We start from the raw sequence: 9,991 nt of genomic DNA, 5'->3' as shown, positions 1-9,991 counted from the left end.
TACAGCTTTACCATGCTACTATACCATTCTACTTTACAAGTCTACTATACCATTCTACAGTTGTACCATTCTACAGCTTTACCATTCTACAGCTTTACCATTCTACAGCTTTACCATTCTACAGCTTTACCATTCTACAGCTTTACCATTCATTCTACATTCGACTTTACAGCTTTACCATTCTACTATACCATTTACCATTCTACAGCTTTACCATTCTACAGCTTTACCATTCTACAGCTTTACCATTCTACAGCTTTACCATTCTACAGCTTTACCATTCTACAGCTTTACCATTCTACAGCTTTACCATTCTACAGCTTTACCATTCTACTATACCATTCTACTATACCATTCTACTTTACCATTCTACTATACCATTCTACTTTACCATTCTACTTTACCATTCTACTTTACCATTCTACTTTACCATTCTACTATACCATTCTACTATACCATTCTACTATACCATTCTACAGCTTTACCATTCTACAGCTTTACCATTCTACAGCTTTACCATTCTACAGCTTTACCATTCTACTATACCATTCTACTTTACCATTCTACAGCTTTACCATTCTACAGCTTTACCATTCTACTATACCATTCTACTATACCATTCTACTATACCATTCTACTATACCATTCTACTATACCATTCTACTTTACCATTCTACTTTACCATTCTACAGCTTTACCATTCTACTATACCATTCTACTATACCATTCTACTATACCATTCTACTATACCATTCTACTATACCATTCTACTATACCATTCTACTATACTATTCTACAGCTTCACCATTCTACTATACCATTCTACTATACCATTCTACTATACCATTCTACTATACCATTCTACTATACCATTCTACAGCTTCACCATTCTACTACTATACCATTCTACTACTATACCATTCTACTATACCATTCTACTATACCATTCTACTGTACCATTCTACTGTACCATTCTACTGTACCATTCTACTATACCATTCTACAGCTTTACCATTCTACAGCTATACCATTCTACTATACCATTCTACTATACCATTCTACTATACCATTCTACTATACCATTCTACTTTACCATTCTACTATACCATTCTACTATACCATTCTACTATACCATTCTACTATACCATTCTACTGTACCATTCTACTATACCATTCTACTATACCATTCTACTATACCATTCTACTATACTACCATTCTACTATACCATTCTACTATACCATTCTACTATACCATTCTACTATACCATTCTACTATACCATTCTACTTTACCATTCTACTTTACCATTCTACAGCTTTACTATTCTACTATACCATTCTACTATACCATTCTACTATACCATTCTACTATACCATTCTACTATACCATTCTACTATACCATTCTACTATACCATTCTACTATACCATTCTACTATACCATTCTACTATACCATTCTACTATACCATTCTACTATACCATTCTACTATACCATTCTACTATACCATTCTACTATACCATTCTACTATACCATTCTACTGTACCATTCTACTATACCATTCTACTATACCATTCTACTGTACCATTCTACTATACCATTCTACAGCTTTACCATTCTACAGCTTTACCATTCTACAGCTTTACCATTCTACAGCTATACCATTCTACTATACCATTCTACTATACCATTCTACTATACCATTCTACTATACCATTCTACTATACCATTCTACTATACCATTCTACAGCTTTACCGTTCTAAAATCATCAAAATTACCCCAGTCACAATATAACAACCATCTGAACGATGTTCTCTGAGCAGGTCTCAGAGAGAGAGATGAGGGATGGTGAGACAGATATGAGGGCGGGGCAGGGAGGTACCCAGGGGATAACAAAGAAAGAGAGAGAGAGAGATGAGGGAGGGGCAGGGAGGTACCCAGGGGAAAACAGAGAGAGAGAGAGAGGCCACAATAAAAGGAGTGATGTCATCTCTCCAGAGCAGCGAATGAGAAGCTGGAAGGAGGGAGGAGAGACAGAGAGAAGGTTTGTGTTTTTCTCTATCACTGCAGCATTCTTGCAGAGCAGCCTAAACACGACTCTCAGCAGATAGACAGAGAGAAGACACTGAAGACACATTGGATAGGAGATAAAGAGAGGAAGACAGAAATAGAGTGAGAAGAAAGGGAGAGAGAGAGAGACAGCACCTCCAGAGGTAGGGAACTGGTGAAGAGATGGAGACAATGGCATCATCCCACCATGCTGGGTGTGTGTGTGTGTGTCAGACAGATAGAGGGATATACTGGTGTCGTGTGTATGTTTAAGTGTGTGTGTCTGGGATGTATTAGGTGTGGGCCTGTCTGTGACACCAGTCTGTTATTCAGTTCTGATATTAAAACACAGGTTAGTTGGTTATATGGATGACAGCTGACACATATATTTACCAACTGGGACTTACGCCACTATATTTATGGTGCATTAGTTGGCTACATGGCTGACATATATATTCACCAGCTGGGATGCTGGTGAAACACTATAACAGCACTTTCGTAGGTTAACGATTATTGTAGAAAATCTGTTTAACCAAGAGTATGGAGCGATTTCAGTGCCAACAGAAATTCTATTTGAATTGCATAATTTAGAATTTGTGTTAGGATATTGTATATAATATATTAGAATTTGTGAAGCACAAATTCAGTCATTGAATTCAGAAATTGAACTTGTATTTCATGATTTGAAACTGAATTGAATGAATAATGCATTCAGTTTTCAAATTCAATATTCATGTGATATTTATATATTTCAATATGGTAGATGTCATTTTGTGTGTTCTTTTAAGCTTTACTTAACAAGGAAAGTCAGTTAAGAACAAGTTCAATAACGGCCTACCCCTGACCAAACCCAAACGGCACTGGGTCAAACCCTCCCCTAACCCGGACGGCACTGGGCCAAACCCTCCCCAAACCCGGACGGCACTGGGCCAAACCCTCCCCTAACCCGGACGACGCTGGGCCAAACCCTCCCATAACCCGGACGACGCTGGGCCAAACCCTCCCCTAACCCGGACGGCACTGGGCCAAACCCTCCCCTAACCCGGACGACGCTGGGCCAAACCCTCCCCTAACCCGGACGGCTCTGGGCCAAACCCTCCCCTAACCCGGACGACGCTGGGCCAAACCCTCCCCTAACCCGGACGGCACTGGGCAGTGCCTTAGGCCGCTGCGTCACTCGGGAGCCCAACTTGGCCCCCATAAGTAGTGCTTATGAAAGTATTCTGAAGGTCTTATGGAGCCTTTATCAGCTGAACGTTCTTTAAAGTGGGACCCTATATTTTTAAGGGGACCAAGTTTAATTTTCTGGGACACTCCCTTATAAAATGTCTTGCATGGCCTGTGAGCAGATTCTGCTTACATTCTGTTTTCACATGTCTAATGGTTAATTCTGTTGATCCAGCATGGTACACTCACATTTGTACAAAGCAGCCTTCACCGCGCTTACACATGTCTAACTTGTATCGATTATTCTTTCTACTTCAAAGAGAACAGTATAGGTATTGAGAATTATCAGATGACTGGAAAATCTCCAACATGACATGTTGTACTGAAGGACGGCTTACTCTCTAAAGTGATGTTGTGTTAGCCACATGCACAGAAGGTGTGGTGGACAAACGCATCAAACTTATCCTTCATTAGTTAGGGTTAGATTTAAAAACACATTTAAAAACACATTTGTAAAAATTGGCAGGGTTTAGCCATAATTATAACTTTTTGACTGTGTTAAGTAGTGACTCCAATAGAATGTAATGGTCCCGCCCACTAAGACCAACTCTGAATGGTTGATGTCCGAGGCTGATATGAGCTGCCTGTTCAGTAGCTGATAACGTATGTTTGTTGTTGAACGATTAAGGAGAGACCTCGGTTTATTGTTTTTGTAAAGCACCAGTGACTCTGTACCGTAATACCCTGTATATAGCCTCCACATTGACTCTGTACCGGTACCCCCTGTATATAGCCTCCACATTGACTCTGTACCGTAACACCCTGTATATAGCCTCCACATTGACTCTGTACCGTAATACCCTGTATATAGCCTCCACATTGACTCTGTACCGGTACCCCCTGTATATAGCCTCCACATTGACTCTGTACCGTAACACCCTGTATATAGCCTCCACATTGACTCTGTACCGTAATACCCTGTATATAGCCTCCACATTGACTCTGTACCGGTATCCCCTGTATATAGCCTCCACATTGACTCTGTACCATAATACCCTGTATATAGCCTCCACATTGACTCTGTACCGGTATCCCCTGTATATAGCCTCCACATTGACTCTGTACCGTAATACCCTGTATATAGCCTCCACATTGACTCTGTACCGGTATCCCCTGTATATAGCCTCCACATTGACTCTGTACTGCGCCTTCTTCACCACGCTGTCTGTGTGGGTGGACCAATTCAGTTTGTCTGATGTGTACGCCGAGGATTTTGAAACTTACTATGGTGTTGAATTCTGAGCTGTAGTCGATGAACAGCATTCTCACATAGGTATTCCTCTTGTCCAGATGAGTTAGGGCAGTGTGCGGTGTGGTTGAGATTGCATCGTCTGTGGACCTATTTGGGCGGTAAGCAAAATGTAGTGTATCTAGGGTGACAGGTAGGGTGGAGGTGATATGGTCCTTGACTAGTCTCTCAAAGCACTTCATGATGACGGAAGTGAGTGCTACGGGGCGGTAGTCGTTTAGCTCAGTTACCTTAGTTTCTTGGGAACAGGAACAATGGTGGCCCTCTTGAAGCATGTGGGAACAGCAGACTGGGATAAGGTTTGATTGAATATGTCCGTAATTTTTTTAAATTTGAAGTTGACCTTTATTTTACTAGGCAAGTCAGTTAAGAACATATTCTTATTTTCAATGGGTTAACTGCCTGTTCAGGGGCAGAACGACAGATTTGTACCTTGTTAGCTCGGGGATTCGAACTTGCAACCTTTTGGTTACTAGTCCAACACTCTAACCACTAGGCTACCCTGCCACACCAGCCAGCTGGTCTGCGTATGCTCTGAGGACGCGGCTGGGGATGCTGTCTGGGCCTGCAGCCTTGCAAGGGTAACACATTTAAATGTTTTACTCACATCGACTGCAGTGAAGAAGAGTCCGCAGGTTTTGGTAGCAGGCCGTGTCAGTGGCACTGTATTGTCCTCAAAGCGAGCAAAGAAGTTGTATCCGTGATTGACTGATGATCCTGCCACATACCTCGTGTGTCTGAGCCGTTGAATTGAGATTCTACTTTGTCTCTATACTGACACTTAGCTTGTTTGATTGCCTTGGAGGGAATAGCTACACTGTTTGTATTCGGTCATGTTTACAGTCACCTTATCCTGATTAAAAGCAGTGGTTTGCACTTTCAGTTTCGCGCGAATGCTGCCATCGGTTTCTGGTTTGGGAATGTTTTAATAGTTGCTGTGGGTAAGACATCGCAGATGCACTTGCTAATAAACTCGCTCACCGACTCAGCGTAATCGTCAATGTTGTTGGTCCTGGTCCATCCAGGTGTTGTTGGTCCTGGTCCATCCAGTTGTTGGTCCTGGTCCATCCAGGTGTTGTTGGTCCTGGTCCATCCAGGTGTTGTTGGTCCTGGTCCATCCAGGTGTTGTTGGTCCTGGTCCATCCAGGTGTTGTTGGTCCTGGTCCATCCAGGTGTTGTTGGTCCTGGTCCATCCAGGTGTTGATGGTCCTGGTCCATCCAGGTGTTGGTCCTGGTCCATCCAGGTGTTGGTCCTGGTCCATCCAGGTGATGTTGGTCCTGGTCCATCCAGGTGATGTTGGTCCTGGTCCATCCAGGTGATGTTGGTCCTGGTCCATCCAGGTGATGTTGGTCCTGGTCCATCCAGGTGATGTTGGTCCTGGTCCATCCAGGTGATGTTGGTCCTGGTCCATCCAGGTGATGTTGGTCCTGGTCCATCCAGGTGATGTTGGTCCTGGTCCATCCAGGTGATGTTGGTCCTGTTCCATCCAGGTGTTGTTGATCCTGGTCCATCCAGGTGTTGTTGGTCCTGGTCCATGCAGGTGTTGGTCCTGGTTCATCAATATGCTGTTGGTCCTGGTTCATCAATGTGTTGTTGGTCCTGGTCCATCCAGGTGTTGTTGATCCTGGCCCATCCAGGTGTTGTTGGTCCTGGTTCATCCAGGTGTTGTTGGTCCTGGTTCATCCAGGTGTTGTTGGTCCTGGTCCAGCCAGGTGTTGTTGGTCCTGGTCCAGCCAGGTGTTGTTGGTCCTGGTCCAGCCAGGTGTTGTTGATCCTGGTTCATCAATATGTTGTTGGTCCTGGCCCATCAATATGTTGTTGGTCCTGGTCCATCCAGGTGTTGTTGATCCTGGTCCATCCAGGTGTTGTTGGTCCTGGTCCATCCAGGTGTTGTTGGTCCTGGTCCATCCAGGTGTTGTTGGTCCTGGTCCAGCCAGGTGTTGTTGGTCCTGGTCCAGCCAGGTGTTGTTGGTCCTGGTCCAGCCAGGTGTTGTTGGTCCTGGTCCAGCCAGGTGTTGTTGGTCCTGGTCCAGCCAGGTGTTGTTGATCCTGGTTCATCAATATGTTGTTGGTCCTGGCCCATCAATATGTTGTTGGTCCTGGTCCATCCAGGTGTTGTTGGTCCTGGTCCATCCAGGTGTTGGTCCTGGCCCGTCAATATGGTTGTTGGTCCTGGTCCAGCCAGGTGTTGTTGGTCCTGGTCCATCAATATGTTGTTGGTCCTGGTCCATCAATATGTTGTTGGTCCTGGTCCATCCAGGTGTTGTTGGTCCTGGCCCATCCAGGTGTTGTTGGTCCTGGCCCATCCAGGTGTTGTTGGTCCTTGGTCCATCCAGGTGTTGTTGGTCCTGGTCCATCCAGGTGTTGTTGGTCCTGGTCCATCCAGGTGTTGTTGGTCCTGGTCCATCCAGGTGTTGTTGGTCCTGGTCCATCCAGGTGTTGTTGGTCCTGGTCCATCCAGGTGTTGTTGGTCCTGGTCCATCAATATGTTGTTGGTCCTGGTCCATCAATATGTTGTTGGTCCTGGTCCATCCAGGTGTTGTTGGTCCTGGTCCAGCCAGGTGTTGTTGGTCCTGGTCCAGCCAGGTGTTGTTGGTCCTGGTCCAGCCAGGTGTTGTTGGTCCTGGTCCAGCCAGGTGTTGTTGGTCCTGGTCCAGCCAGGTGTTGTTGGTCCTGGTCCAGCCAGGTGTTGTTGATCCTGGTTCATCAATATGTTGTTGGTCCTGGCCCATCAATATGTTGTTGGTCCTGGTCCATCCAGGTGTTGTTGGTCCTGGTCCATCCAGGTGTTGTTGGTCCTGGTCCATCCAGGTGTTGGTCCTGGCCCATCAATATGGTTGTTGGTCCTGGTCCAGCCAGGTGTTGTTGGTCCTGGTCCATCAATATGTTGTTGGTCCTGGTTCATCAATATGTTGTTGGTCCTGGTCCATCCAGGTGTTGTTGGTCCTGGCCCATCCAGGTGTTGTTGGTCCTGGCCCATCCAGGTGTTGTTGGTCCTGGCCCAGCCAGGTGTTGTTGGTCCTGGTCCAGCCAGGTGTTGTTGGTCCTGGTCCATCCAGGTGTTGTTGGTCCTGGTCCAGCCAGGTGTTGTTGGTCCTGGTCCAGCCAGGTGTTGTTGGTCCTGGTCCAGCCAGGTGTTGTTGGTCCTGGTCCAGCCAGGTGTTGTTGGTCCTGGTCCATCCAGGTGTTGTTGGTCCTGGTCCATCCAGGTGTTGTTGGTCCTGGTCCAGCCAGGTGTTGTTGGTCCTGGTCCAGCCAGGTGTTGTTGGTCCTGGTCCAGCCAGGTGTTGGTCCTGGTCCAGCCAGGTGTTGGTCCTGGTCCAGCCAGGAGTTGTTGGTCCTGGTCCATCCAGGTGTTGTTGGTCCTGGTCCATCCAGGTGTTGTTGGTCCTGGTCCAGCCAGGTGTTGTTGGTCCTGGTCCAGCCAGGTGTTGTTGGTCCTGGTCCAGCCAGGTGTTGTTGGTCCTGGTCCATCAATATGTTGTTGGTCCTGGTCCATCAATATGTTGTTGGTCCTGGTTCATCAATATGTTCTTGGTCCTGGTCCAGCCAGGTGTTGTTGGTCCTGGTCCAGCCAGGTGTTGTTGGTCCTGGTCCAGCCAGGTGTTGTTGGTCCTGGTCCATCCAGGTGGTGTTGGTCCTGGTCCATCCAGGTGTTGGTCCTGGTCCATCCAGGTGTTGGTCCTGGTCCATCCAGGTGTTGTTGGTCCTGGTCCATCTAGGTGTTGTTGGTCCTGGTCCATCTAGGTGTTGTTGGTCCTGGTCCATCCAGGTGTTGTTGGTCCTGGTTCATCAATATGTTGTTGGTCCTGGTCCATCCAGGTGTTGGTCCTGGTCCATCTAGGTGTTGTTGGTCCTGGTCCATCCAGGTGTTGTTGGTCCTGGTCCATCCAGGTGTTGTTGGTCCTGGTTCATCAATATGTTGTTGGTCCTGGTTCATCAATATGTTGTTGGTCCTGGTCCATCCAGGTGTTTTTGGTCCTGGTCCAGCCAGGTGTTGTTGGTCCTGGTCCAGCCAGGTGTTGTTGGTCCTGGTCCAGCCAGGTGTTGTTGGTCCTGGTTCATCCAGGTGTTGTTGGTCCTGGTTCATCCAGGTGTTGTTGGTCCTGGTTCATCCAGGTGTTGTTGGTCCTGGTTCATCCAGGTGTTGTTGGTCCTGGTCCATCCAGGTGTTGTTGGTCCTGGTCCATCCAGGTGTTGTTGGTCCTGGTCCATCCAGGTGTTGTTGGTCCTGGTCCATCCAGGTGTTGTTGGTCCTGGTCCATCCAGGTGTTGTTGGTCCTGGTCCATCAATATGTTGTTGGTCCTGGTCCATCAATATGTTGTTGGTCCTGGTCCAGCCAGGTGTTGTTGGTCCTGGTCCAGCCAGGTGTTGTTGGTCCTGGTCCATCAATATGTTGTTGGTCCTGGTCCATCCAGGTGATGTTGGTCCTGTTCCATCTAGGTGTTGTTGGTCCTGGTCCAGCCAGGTGTTGTTGGTCCTGGTCCAGCCAGGTGTTGTTGGTCCTGGTCCAGCCAGGTGTTGTTGGTCCTGGTCCAGCCAGGTGTTGTTGGTCCTGGTCCAGCCAGGTGTTGTTGGTCCTGGTCCAGCCAGGTGTTGTTGGTCCTGGTCCAGCCAGGTGTTGTTGGTCCTGGTCCAGCCAGGTGTTGTTGGTCCTGGTTCATCCAGGTGTTGTTGGTCCTGGTCCAGCCAGGTGTTGTTGGTCCTGGTCCAGCCAGGTGTTGTTGGTCCTGGTCCAGCCAGGTGTTGTTGGTCCTGGTCCAGCCAGGTGTTGTTGGTCCTGGTCCTGTTGTCCTGGTCAGCCAGGTGTTGTTGGTCCTGGTCCAGCCAGGTGTTGTTGGTCCTGGTCCATCCAGGTATGTTGTTGGTCCTGGTCCATCCAGGTGTTGTTGGTCCTGGTCCAGCCAGGTGTTGTTGGTCCTGGTCCATCCAGGTGTTGTTGGTCCTGGTCCAGGTGTTGTTGGTCCTGGTCCATCAAGGTGTTGTTGGTCCTGGTCCATCGATATGTTGTTGGTCCTGGTCCATCGATATGTTGTTGGTCCTGGTCCATCCAGGTGTTGTTGGTCGTGGTCCATCCAGGTATTGTTGGTCCTGGTCCATCCAGGTGTTGTTGGTCCTGGTCCATCCAGGTGTTGTTGGTCCTGGTCCATCCAGGTGTTGTTGGTCCTGGTCCATCCAGGTGTTGTTGGTCCTGGTCCATCCAGGTGTTGTTGGTCCTGGTCCATCCAGGTGTTGTTGGTCCTGGTCCATCCAGGTGTTGTTGGTCCTGGTCCAGCCAGGTGTTGTTGGTCCTGGTCCAGCCAGGTGTTGTTGGTCCTGGTCCAGCCAGGTGTTGTTGGTCCTGGTCCATCAATATGTTGTTGGTCCTGGTCCATCCAGGTGTTGTTGGTCCTGGTCCATCAATGTGTTGTTGGTCCTGGTCCATCAATGTGTTGTTGGTCCTGGTCCATCCAGGTGTTGTTGGTCCT

The 9,991-nt window shown here is 47.5% G+C and overlaps 1 protein-coding gene across 1 annotated transcript in view; it reads left to right on the top strand.

Annotated features, from left to right (window-relative positions):
• The first annotated feature begins 2,040 nt into the window (after positions 1-2,040).
• The window catches only part of LOC124018249 (neural cell adhesion molecule L1.1-like), a 153,104-nt gene continuing 145,153 nt past the window's right edge, over positions 2,041-9,991 (top strand). The window contains 1 exon segment of the mRNA XM_046333517.1: positions 2,041-2,209. The gene's annotated coding sequence lies outside the window, so the exon portion shown is untranslated.

Source organism: Oncorhynchus gorbuscha, linkage group LG03 (assembly GCF_021184085.1).
Source record: "Oncorhynchus gorbuscha isolate QuinsamMale2020 ecotype Even-year linkage group LG03, OgorEven_v1.0, whole genome shotgun sequence".
Lineage (NCBI taxonomy): Eukaryota > Metazoa > Chordata > Actinopteri > Salmoniformes > Salmonidae > Oncorhynchus > Oncorhynchus gorbuscha.
Note: the sequence above shows the minus strand (reverse complement) of the source record. Positions and strands in the feature narration are given on the sequence as shown.